The sequence below is a fragment of the Pelodiscus sinensis genome, chromosome 13 (assembly GCF_052426305.1).
Source record: "Pelodiscus sinensis isolate ZL-2025 chromosome 13, ASM5242630v1, whole genome shotgun sequence".
NCBI lineage: Eukaryota > Metazoa > Chordata > Testudines > Trionychidae > Pelodiscus > Pelodiscus sinensis.
In genome coordinates this window covers 14,065,899-14,078,927 of record NC_143064.1, presented here as the reverse complement: position 1 = coordinate 14,078,927, position 13,029 = coordinate 14,065,899, and the positions used below count along the sequence as shown (strand labels likewise).

The 13,029-nt window shown below is 43.7% G+C and overlaps 1 long non-coding RNA gene across 1 annotated transcript in view; it reads right to left on the bottom strand.

The window, feature by feature from the left end:
* Window positions 1-1,476, bottom strand: part of LOC142831253 (uncharacterized) — a 51,251-nt gene extending 49,775 nt beyond the window's left edge. The window contains exon 1 of the long non-coding RNA XR_012906942.2: window positions 843-1,476. This is a non-coding gene — a long non-coding RNA (uncharacterized LOC142831253). The remainder of the gene's footprint in view (window positions 1-842) is intronic.
* Window positions 1,477-13,029: the final 11,553 nt, after the last annotated feature.

Below are 13,029 nucleotides of genomic sequence, written 5' to 3'. Positions count from 1 at the left end.
CCTTCTAATTTAGTTATTGTATTTCCAGCTTTTTTTTCAACCAGTGCCAAAGTACACAGATCCCTTTATTTGGATCCCATTTGTCGGCAGTTAATTTTTTCTTTTCTCTAGCATATCTTATAAGGTCCTCTAGTACCTCTCCCATCAACTGGTCAGTTGTTTGACTTGGCAATTTTAATATGTCTGGGGTACCCCCATTTCAATACGGATCTGTTGTATCAGCTGTTCTTTCTAATATGTTTTGCAGTTTTTTATAATCTGTTTCTTTAGATGGGGTTTTTTGTTACATCTGGTAATGGTATTTTGCAATCTTTTAACTCCCATTTTGCTAGATCATTATTAGCCATTAAACATCTCAACCCTGAACATGTTACATGTAGGGTATATGTATGATTTTCTTCCCCTATTGCTAGAACTGCTCCTATTTTGAGCATGTTTTCTTCACTCTCATCCTTATTATGATATAACTAGTGGTTGAGAGGTCCTATGCCTTCTATTTTGTTTAACCCATGAAAAGGCCATCCTCTGCTCTCGTCAAATCTTGTTCGTGACACCATTTCGGTAACCGGGTTTGGTTCTTTAAAGGATTTGAAACCACAGACAGAGGAATACTTCTTTTTAGGGTCAAACAAAGATTTTTTATTTTTTCTATTTACTTTTCTAATTAATTTTCCATTTAAATCAATTCACTATTTTTGATTCTTTTATGACAATATAATATACAAAGAAAAAGTAGAAAAACAGTACGGTTAAAAAACAACAAGAAATAATAACTTCTACAGATATACCCTCCTGATTTACCTTTAAACAATTTATGGAGTCAACAAATATATAATACTCACGTTAAGAAAGATAGAAGCATTGCTTAGATTCAGGAGATATTCTTTTCTTTATGTTTTTCCTTTCTTTGGATTTTTCGTTGCAACTTACGACCGGTGTTCGTTCCCCTTTCGGAGCTTATTTGTTCCTCTTTCGGAGCTTTTGTACAACAGCAAGATTCATCGCCGGGGCGGGAGCCCTGGCTGATCAGACCTAGCTTTTTGGATTCGCAACCCATCTGTTCTTGGTCTGTTTCAGCCAACCTTATATACCCTGTTTCGATATTTTGGTACTCCTCCACTCGCCTGACAATTGCTGATGTTATATTTTTGTTGTCTCATTCTGCCCTTACAAAAACTTTCGTCTGCTCCATTTGGGGTAATCAGCACTTTCTTGCATACTGCTGTCTGAGTTACTTACTTCCCTAAAAGCGGGGTTATTGTTGGTCATCCAATCAAATTTTGTTTTTATTTTTTTCTCCAGTATCTCACAATGCTGCCTTTCCTTTACACTTACAATTAAACTGGTGCTCATTTGATATATTCTGGGTAGGCCTCAATACCTTCCTTTCACAGACATCTCATGAAGAGGTGGGATCCGTCCCCTTCCCGGCTTCCATTGTTACAGGCCAGATCCACACTACAGCCAAAGGTCGACTTAAACGTAGCTGGAGTCAGTGTATCTTAAACTGATCTTCAGCACCATCCTTTCAGTGGGAGGTAAATGGGAGAGATGCTCCCATTGACTTTCCTTATTCCTCACAAGAAGTAGGAGTTCTGTCATCGATGGAGGCACCCTCAGCATTTGATTTAGTAGGTCTTTGCTAGACCTGCTAAACTGAACAACAGAAGACCAACTGCCGCAGCATCAATCTTCTCCACAGACTAGACATGACCACAAGCTATGTCTATGCTACAGGGTTATGCTGGCATAGCTACAGAACTGTAGTGATGCTACTGTAGTCCCTGTATGGTAGACATGGCCTCCTTTTGTGACCTTAAACAAGTCACTTAATTTCCCCTTGCCTCTGTTTCATCAGCCAATGAATGGGAAAGAGACTTTTGTCTTGTCTATGTGGATTGCAAGCGCTCTGGGTCCAGAGCTATCTCTTATTGTATATGACATCACAATGGTGGAAGAAAGGAAGGCTCCTCCAGGAAGCTCCATCCCTGCCACCTGAGGTCCCCTCCTCCGAAACCCTCTCCACCCCTGTGACCACAGGATCCCTAGGCTGGATGGAGCTCTGAGCCCCCTCTGGCTCCTCTGTGACTGGCTGGAGGGCCCCCACCCAGCCACATTGCCCTTCCCTCCTGAGATCCCTCACGGGAAAGGCATGTCTCCCCAAAGAACCTGAGCTTTTCATATATATCATGCAGGTTATGGGGTGGTGGAGGAAGTGGCGTGTACTACTCAGCTTCCTGAATTCATCAATAATCTCCCTGGACTCCAGAGAGTACTCTCCAGAGAGATTTCTGATGAACCCAGGTCACTGAGTAGTTACATATGGCTGCTTCAGCCGCCCCAGAACCTGGATGGTGTATAATGATAAAGCAAAAACTTCCTTTTGCAAACCCTGCAACTGGCCATGGCTGCTTCCGAGGTGGTTTAGTCTGCCCTAGCCTAGTATACCCACCACCTTTGTTCAACACTTACCACAGTGAGCTCCTGTTCTTGCTGGGGGCCTCTAAGTACTAAAGGAATAGAGTTAGATAATACTTTAAAATGTTTTTAGGTAAACTATCAATTGCAACATCTGTCTGTCCTCCACTACTGCAGATGCCACATGAAACTAACAGCAACTGTTCTTGCCCTGGTTGGTGATATTGAAATTGTTTGGCTGATATATTTCCCAATCAAGGGTTGAACTGGAAGCAATTCACTTTCTTCATGTGGAAAAATATGATACAATAACCACAAAATCATCTTCTCTCCATCAGACAAGTTTCACCATCTCTGTTGCTGTTGAGCCTAAAGTTGTGCTCTTGAAGCCTATTGAGCTTGTTAGAAGCATTCTCCTACTCTAGAACAACAATCTGGATTGCATGGCAAGCCAGTTTAGACCAAGGCGTACGTGATAATGTTTTTTTTAAAATACATGTGATAATTAGACTAAAGGGTTTTCTGGAGTTCGACTTGAAGATACTAATTAAATTCACATTGACAGATCAACATATTGCTTATAGGGACAAAAGCAGGGTTTTTGTTTAGACAGCATTAATTAAATTCACATATTTTGCTCATCCAGAATGATTGCCTTTAAAACCCATGGAGGCAAAAGTTGGTGCTTTGCAAATGCTTCACTGAATATGTTTAATTGAGGCCACTTTTTTCCTTTTCAAAAGCTAAACACTTAGAATTTTTAAGAAATTGGCGTGGCTAATAGTTTGTGAAAATTTTATACCCTCTCAACAAAATGCTGTCAGAATGATGCATGCTTTTACTTAAATGCTGAGTGTTTAACTGCAGGTTTAAATTATGCTCAATGATGAGGTAATAAAGTATTTCAGTAAATATGTCTCAGAGGAGAACTTGCTAAGGAAAAAAAACACACAGGCTCCCAGTAGCCAGTCTGTTCAGGTCACTGTTTGAAAACTATAGGTCACATATCAAAGAATTATGACCTGCTGCTGGCAATATTTTAGAGGTTAGGACTTCATAAATATGTCAAAGGCTCTTTACAATGTTACTCCACAATGGACATTGAGGAAGAAAAAAAAACACTGGATATTAGTTTTAAAACATGAAGCTTATATTTGTGTTCTTGCAATAGAATCTTTCTATCATTTTAAATCTTAAAACAGTGGCATTCATTGATGATTGTGTTACACAGAAATGTGAGAGTGATGTCGAATGTAGGACCCATAGCTGCAAATACAAAGCCTGCTTTCAGAAACGCCGGGGCCAGCCTGCGGGGGGATATTGCGGTGAAGAGTCTGCTGGGGTGAAAACATGAGTTGGCTGCTCAGACATCATACCATAGCTTACCAAGAGAAGTCTATCTTCAACACCAGTCACCAGTGTGTGAGGGAGGGAGTGAAGGAAGGTGAGGTGGCGGGGCAAGGGTCACAGTCAGTACAGGATGGAGATATGTGCAGGTCTAATGCAGAAGTATACACTGATGAAAGGTGAGTATCTTTAATGTGGGCAAGGCACTCCATTACTTGTGAGGAAGATAAATTTAAAACATTTTTTTGCTACCCACAGATACAACAACCTTCAAGTTGGATACATGAGTCTGTCCTTTTCCCTTGCTTCCTTTCTCACCACAGTGGTGTCACTGCCTGTCATTTTGGGTGTCAGGTAGGGCCCCACCCCCACTCAAAGTACAACCTTCTTTAGCTGGCTTGCTGCCCTCTCACCTCACCCGACTTACAGTGGATGTGAAAGTTTTATTAGGACTTGATTGGGTAGGATGGTGGCCCTGCCACAGCGGTTTTCACAACAGTCGTGTGTGCAATGAGTTTAAGCAGCATGGTATATATGGACCATAGAATCATACTGTTGGAAGAGACCTGAGAGGTCATTGAATCCACCTTCCTGTTAAAAGCAGCACCAACCCAAATTAAGTCATCCCAGCCAGGGCTTTGTCAGGTTGGGACTTAAAAACCTCCAGGAATGGAGATTCCACCACTTCCTTAGTATCAGAGGGGTAGCTGTGTTAGTCTGAATCTGCAAAAGCGGCGAGGAAATAACAAGCTGAATCCAATCAGGGAGGATGAGGCCAAATTCTAGTAGCTGATGGGGAGGTGTGAATACCAAGAGAGGAGAAGCTGCTTTTGTAGTTAGCTAACCATTCACAGTCTTTGTTTAATTCTGAGGTGATTGTGTCAAACTTGAAGATGAACTGTAGCTCAGCGGTTTCTCTTTGACGTCTGGTCTTGAAGTGTTTTTGCTGCAGGATGGCTACCTTTAGATCTGCAATTGTGTGTCCAGGGAGATGGAAGTGTTCCCCTACAGGTTTTTGTGTATTGTCATTCCTAATATCTGATTTGTGTCCATTTATTCTTTTATGTAGGGACTGTCCAGTTTGGCCGATGTATATAGCAGAGGGGCATTATTGGCACATGATGGCATATATTACATTAGTAGATATGCAGGAGAATGAACCAGCGACGGTGTGGCTGATCTGGTTAGGTCCTGTAGCCATCCTGCAGCAAAAAAACTTCAAGACCAGACTTCAAAGAGAAACTGCTGAGCTACAGTTCATCTTCAAGTTTGACACAGTCAACTCAGGATTAAACAAAGACTGTGAATGGCTAGCTAACTACAAAAGCAGCTTCTCCTCTCTTGGTATTCACACCTCCAGATCAGATACTAGAAGAGGACCTCATCCTCCCTGATTGGACTACTAGAAGTGGGCCTCATCCTCCCTCACCTTGTTATTTCTAGCCTGATTCTGGCCTGCATATTTATACCTGCCTCTGAAGATTTCCACTACATGCATATGACGAAGTGGGTCTTTGCCCACGAAAGCTTATGCTCCAAACACTTCTGTTAGTCTACAAGGTGCCACAGGACTCCTCACCACCACTTCCCTAGGTAACCCATTTCAGTGATTCACCATTCTTTTATTGAAACAGCTTTTTCCTAACATCTATCTTAGACCTCTCCTGCTGCAACTTGAGACTATTGCTCCTCGTTCTGTCATCTGTCACCGCTAAGAACAACCTCTCTCCATCCTTGTTGGACCCTTCCCCCTTTCTGCTCTCCCCCTCACTTTTCTCTTCTGTAGGCTAAACAAGCCCAAATCCATATGCAGAATACATTTTTTAATGTGCACCAAGGCATATGTGACTGCACTACCAGCAGGAACACTAACCTAGCTGTGGGTGCTCTGCTAATCAGCTGGGCAGCATTGGAATCTCTGCTCTGCACTTGTCCTTGTTGAACTTCATGAGATTTCTTTTGGCCCAAACCTCCAATTTGTCTTCAGAGGCATTTCTGTACCAGTGAATTCTGGGAAACTGAAGGCAGTGCTGGAATGCTCCAACTCAGCAGCATGAGGGGCAATGTGCTGTGGGGCTGCCCTGCTGTGCAAGGTTATGGGGACAAGGGGCCACTAACCATGTATGATCAGTGGCTGCCTTAACACAGTGATGTTGTTACTCATTGGTTTCAGGAATACACCCGGGTACCAGCTTCAGTTACTGGCAAGGGTGCGACCAAGGCTACACAGCAGTAGTCGCACACCATCCTGAAGGCCAGCGCTGCTAACACTGGCTTACAAACTTGGTTAAAAGCTGCCATTCGCTACATGAATGCAAACACACCCAATCTCCTGTTGGGGGACTCCCAGCAAAGAGACTCCCCCCACCCTTCGCTCCACTTCGGAGCCAACGCTTCTGAAGATGAGCGTGCAATTGCCTACAGAACGTCTTCGACACATGGTGTGACTTAAAAATCGAGCCTACTGTATTCCAGGACATGGGCAATGACTCCGTGGGTCCTCCAGCTCCTTCTCCTCCCTTGAAGCTCTTCCCACCCACCAGTCATCTGTTATTCAGAGATAATGGGGAGCAAGGGGGTTGAGCGGCGGTGGGAAGAGGCAGGGTGGGGTTGGGCAGTGCTGTCCCAAGGCATACGTAGAATAACCATTGCATAGGGCACCAAGAAGTGTGGGGCACCGCTGCCCCAAATTTTGGGGGCCCTACGGAGCTGTGTGTTGCTTATGTGGCGGCATTGGCTCTGGCAGTCAGTCTCATCCCTTCTCACCCACTGCTTGCTTCTGGTCAACTGCATGGACAATTTGCTCCACCTTTAGCCCTCAGTTCCAAGTCATGCCACGTGCAGACTGTCATTTGCTCCTCCGCCACCCTCCCTGCTATCCTCCACAGCTCTTGCCTCAGCCTTGCAGCACGGAGCAACAGCCTCCCTTTTCCCCCACAGAGCAGCCAACTCCACTTTGGAGGAAGGGGTGCAGGTGCTCAGGCTGCATAGGACATCATGTACGGACAGTGCAGGGAATGGGCCTTGAGGGAAGGGGTAAAGTGGGGGTGGACTCTACGGTGGTGAAGGAGGTCAAGCATTCCCGGGGAAACCAGGCAATTGGTGCCTCTGTTCTAGGACTGCCTTATGCAGAAACAACAGAGGGCAACAGGATGTTAGAACATAACATAAGAATGGCCAAAGGTCCATCTAGCAGCCCATTCTCCTGTCTTCCAACAGTGGCCAATACCAGATGCCTCAGAGGGAGTGAACAGAACATGTAGTCATCAAGTGGTTCCTCTCCTGTCATCTATTTCCAGCCTCTGACAAACAGAAGCTAGGGACACCATTCCTACCCATTCTGGCTCATAGGCATTGATGGACCTAACCTCCATGAATTTATCCAGCTCTTTTTTGAACCCTGTTAAAGTCCTGGTCTTCACAACATCCTCTGGCAAGGAGTTCCACAGGTTGACTGTGCACTGCATGAAGAAAAACTGTCTTTTGTTTGTTTTAAACCTGCTACCTATTAATTTCATTTGGTGACCCCTACTTCTTATGTTATGGGAACACATAAATAACTTTTCCTTATTCTCTTTCTCCATGCCTGTCATGATTTTATAGACCTCTAGCATATTCCCCTTAGTCTCCTCTTTTCTAAATTGAAAAGCCCCAGTCTTTTTAACTCTCTTCACATGGCACCCGTTCCAAACCCCTAATTATTTTTGTTGTCCTTTTAGGAACCTTTTCCAATGCCAAGATATCTTTTTTGAGATGAGGGAACCACATCTGTATGTAGTATTCAAGATGTGGGCGTACCATGGTTTTATATAGTGGCAATAAGCTATTCCCTGTCTTAGTCTCTATCCCTTTTTTAATGATTCCTAATATTGTTTGCTTTTTGGACTGCTGCTGCAAATTGAGGCTACGTCTAGACTGCATTGCTTTTTCAGGATACTGGCAGCATCTTGAAAAAGCAGCGCCACGTCCAAGGAACGCATCCATTTTTTTGAATTTTTTTTCAAAAGAACAGACATGCTCTTTTGCCATCCCATTATACCTCATTGTACAAGGAATAAGGGATGGCTCGAAAGAGCACTTTCTTTAGCAATTTGTCACCGTGTCTACACATCAAATTTCGAAAGATCCTCTTTCAAAAATAAATTGGAAAGATATGCAATTTGCAGTATGCAAATTGCGTATCTTTTTCCAATTTAACAGTGCAGTCTAGATGTAGCTCGAGTGGATGTTTTCAGAGAACTATCCATAATGACTCCAAGACCTCTCTCTTGAGTGCTTATAGCAAAATTAGTCCCAAATAGTTGGGATTATTTTTTCCAATGTGCATTACTTTGCAACATTAAAATTCATTTGTCATTTTCTTTCCCAATCACCTAGTTTTGTGAGATCCTTTTGAAGCTGCTTTGTTCTTAACTATTTTGAGCAGTTTAGTGTCATCTGCAAATTTTGCCACCTCACTGTTTAGCCCTTTCTCCAGATCATTTATAAATAAATTGAATAGGATTGGTTCTGATATGGACTCTTGGGGGACACCGCTAGTTACCTCTCTCAATTTTGAAAACTTGATTTATTCCTACCCTTTGCATCCTGTCTTTCAGCCAGTTATCAGTTCATGAGAGGACCTTCCCTCTTATCCCATGACAATTTACTTTGCTTAAGAGCCTTTGGTGAGGGACTTTGTCAAAGACTTTCTGTAAATGTTAACGATAGGAAGCCTGAGGCCCAGAATGGTGGTATCAAAGTTATCTACTGATGTGGCCAGTATGATAAACCAGAAAGAATACACATTCTGGTATGGGCTAGCTTACATCTGGAAGACTCAGGTGTGGGATTTGGCAAATATATCCTCTCAAAAGGTAAAAGGACACAAAGCAACAGAGTGTTAGGCCCAGACTGAAAGATCGACCTACAGTGACTCTGGCTTTCCAGGGAAATGTTATCTAGCCACACTAAACACCTTATGTGCCACCTCACAAATGATGGTACCACACCAAGCTTTGAATGTAGGCAGGGTCAGCTGTGTGACTGGCTGCTACTTATTCACACATTGATTTATCAACCCCAAGTAAATGTTTTCCCTCTCAGTGAACACGTGGCAAAGAGTTTAGGTTCAGGATAACTCAGTAAATCAATGGCAGAGGCAGGAACAGAATCGAAGTGTCGTTTCTCTTATGCCCTGCTCTGACTAGCTCACCATCAATATGCTGATGAATCCTAAGTAAGTTGTGTTGGTAGGGCAGATGCTGTAGTCCTATCCTGGCCTAGGCTGTGCTGTATTCTGTAGAAGCCTGAAAGTCTTTGTGACATGTTGTGTTGGGATCGGTCCTGCCTTGGGCAAGGGGCTGGACTTGATGACCTCCTGAGGTCTCTTCCAGCTCTGAGTCTATGACGTGGTTTGAAACCACTTTAGGAACTACAGTCTTGGGGCTACTGCAGGGTATAGAAGTTGAACCCCACTGAAGGAAACTTCTGGTTTTAGAAGATCTACAATCTTAGGGCTAAGTATTCCCCTCTGTTGTGGGGCCATCGCGAGGAGGCACCAGGAGGCACAGAAGGAGGGCAGCAGAGGCTATGTTAAGAACTCAGAATTCACAACAGTGCTTGCAGGTGAGAGGCCCAAGGGACGGAGTATAGGGGAAATGGAGGCCCCATAACCTAACCACTGCATGGCAGACACTGCTGGTAAACTGAGGCCCTATTATACTTCCGCAGAATGTTTTTGCAGGACTGTTCATTCTCTGTGTCCAAATATGCACTGGGGCAGCATGGCCTGCTAATCCCATTCCTCAGAAAACTTGCAAAATAGGTAATTTAAAACAGAGTAAAATAATTCACGGAAAAGGAAAAATCAGTACTTGAAAATCAATCCTACGGCTCAGCCAGACTCTCAGGCCTCCTGAAAGCTGCACCCAGTTTTCCTCTTTTCCTTCACACCTGTAGGAAAGTCAGCACTAGTTTGTCATAATACCTTGCTAGCCGCAAGAGAAGAGATCTGAGGGTGGAATTACCACCACTTCATGAAAATGCCAGCCTACATGTGTTATTTGTTTGGGCGTGCCTAGATCAGGTGATCTTACAATTAGGAGTACACGTTGGTTCAAGATCCTCACCAAAGGGTGATTGTTACTATGATGCCTTGGAAGAAATGAGGCCAGATTTTTGGTACTGGTGTCTTTAGAGGACAGACCTGTGCTAGATGTGGGTTTAAAACACTGTGATGCGGAGTGTTTTGTCCAAAGAGAAAGTGTAAATCCAGGGGTGCTTCCTCTTATGCCCTTCTCTGACTAGCCCTGAGTCTGTGCTGATGAATCCTAAATACGGTGTGTGGATAGGGCAGAAGCTGTAGTCCTAACCTGGCCCACTGGGGGGAGCAGTCCACTGTGAATCCTGTTTAGCAAACTGATAGACCTGCTCTGAGGAAAAAGAGGGAGGAAGGGGTATATGGAAAACTGATGTGGGAGGTGGAAAAGAGGGAACTAGAATTTGTGTGCGAGGGGAGAGGGCTACTAGGCCCTTCACCAGACAAGGGACTTTATGGCTTAAATGCTGAATAGTCACTGCATATTGACAGCTTGTAGGTGGACTATAAAAAACATGCACCTCTGGGTATGTCTACACTAGCTCGTTAGTTCGAGTTAGGTAGGCAAATGAGGGCAACCAGAGTTGCAAATGAAGCCCGGGATTTAAATATCCCGGGCTTTATTTGCATGTTCCCGGGTGCTGCCATTTTTCACGAGGAGTAATGGTAGTTCGAATTAGGATCTCTAATTCGAACTACCTACTCCGTGCCACGTGTAGCTGCAGGCACGGAGTTCGGACTAAGGGGGATTTAAAAATGGCGGTGCCCGGGAACATGCAAATGAAGCCTGGGATATTTAAATCCCGGGATTCATTTGCAACTCTGGTTGCCCTCATTTGCCTACCTAACTCGAACTAACGAGCTAGTGTAGACATACCCTCTGAGACATGTTTTCTAACTGGCTTCATGCCCTTGCTGCAGTTGAGTTAGTCTTGTGTCTAACTCCACTCAGGTTGTCGATTTCCTTCCCACACTCATTGATATGTGCTGTCAGACTTCTTGAATTTTTAATTGACTTAGCTTGTGTGTTTTTTGTTTTTAAATAAAAAAGCCATCATGTAGCTAGGGAGGGAAGGGAGGTCTGCCCTCTAAAAATGCCTTTTTGTGCTGCATTTTTAGTGTGCAGTAATAATGTCTATATGGAGTGTTAGTGTGGAGAAGCTAGCATGCTTTAAATTCACACCCTCATTTACTATTATCTAACTTCTCTGTGTAGACAAGCCCTGAGATATCACAGTGATGGGGGCTATAGGGCTATATAATTATTTATGTAATATGTTTACTTGTAGTGTATTAATAAATTACTGGATGTCTCTTTGTGCTGTATAGAGGTCCAAACAATAGGTAGTCATACTCTGGGTAAACATAGATGACAAGGCTGGAACTCAATTTGTGTGGAAGCCTGTTTGTAGTTTAAAAAAGTACAGATATCCATAGATCCTTCCTACCACCTATGGGAGCAGCAGGGATATTATGGTTTTTTCTTTCTTTCCTTCCTTCCTCCCCTCCCTGATATGTCTCTTAGGCTTGGAAGGGAGTAGAGAGAGGCCACCTGAGACTTGTGTAGAGGGCCATTGTGAATTGAACCTGTAAAATTGTAGACATTAATGCACCATTAAATAGTGATGTTTAAATGAGTTTTTATTTCAATCCAAACCCTTCTCCTTACCTGTCTTGCTTATCTGTCTGTTCATAGAGAACTATTTGGCAGCAAAAATGCCTTTAAAAAACTCTACAATATTTCTCGAATGAAAATGTGAAGGTTCTAGCTGCCTTTTTTTTCATCATACATCCTACAGCAGTTATTGTTTTATCTAGTAGTCCATGCAGATTTCTACACTTTTAAAGGTAGAGGTGAAGATTCCAGTGTGACCAGAGAGGTCAGAAATACATATCTAGTTGCTTTTGTGGGATACATTCTGTGCCATCTGCTTGAACAAGACAAGAAACATGTTTCAGCTTTAAGAACAAAATCTAGGAAAAAAATGTGCATTGCAGTTTCTAAAGCATTAGGTGTAAATATCATGTTATAATAGGGAATCGTCACTAGTCATTAGCGCATAGTCTATTTTCTGTCAGTAAACACAATTTAAGCCCTTAGCAGTTAAGCTTCTTAAAGTTTCATAGCTGATGAGGGAGTAATTAGGACAGGATTTTAATGAATACACACAAACTCAGGTGTTCCTGCCAGGAAGAAAGGCTAAGCTGAAGCTGCCTTTTTGTTTTAATTTGGAATATTGTTCAGAGAGATAAATGAGGGTAAAACACAATTAAACAGGTGCCCTTAACATTTGGGATAATGATATTAATCTTTCCCCCCATTATCTTTGTTTATCATCTTGACTATCGCTCAAATTCTGCCCTTCGTTACCTCGGCAAATGCACTAAAGCTAGTGAAGCTGCAGGTGCGTAACTGAGGGCAAAATTCTGCCCTCTGTGTCTCGAGGTATTTCATGCATGTACTTAGTAAATTGACTGATCAGCTGTAACAGCTAGAAACCTCACACAGCAAACCTGGCTGATGTATTAGCTCTGACATCCAGCAGGTACCCCCTGGACAGTGTGTTTGTTGCGAGTCAGAAACTAAAGCACGGTGGGGCTGAGAGCTTCCACAGGCCCAGAAAAGGTGTGGAGGACCCAGCTCTGCACCCCTAGAAGGGGCAGGGCCTCAGGTGGAAGGAGTGGGGCCAGGGGTAGCAAGTCTTCTGCACCCCCTCAGATCACAGCGCGCTGCCCCCCCTCCCTCCCCAATCCTCAGAGCGACCCTCAGCACTATAAAAGGATCTGGGGCTCCGGCCACTACCTCTGATACAGTAGCAGCAGCTGGGGCCCCCAGGCACTTTGAATCACCAGTCGCTGGGGTAACTGCCCCCTTTGCCTCTCCCTTAGTGGGCCTGCTAAAGCAGCTTTGGCTTTTGCAGGTTTAATCTCCAGTGGAATTGGGAAAGAAGACTCACATGCAAATACTAACTTCCCAGGTTACTATCTTGGGGTATGTCTACACTACCACCCTAGTTCGAACTAGGGTGGTTAATGTAGGCAACCGGAGTTGCAAATGAAGCCTGGGATTTGAATTTCCCGGGCTTCATTTGCATATTGCCGGCGCCACCATTTTTAAATGTGGAACACGGAGTAACGGTAGTTCGGAATAGGAAGCCTAATCCGAACTACCTAGTTCGTGCCGT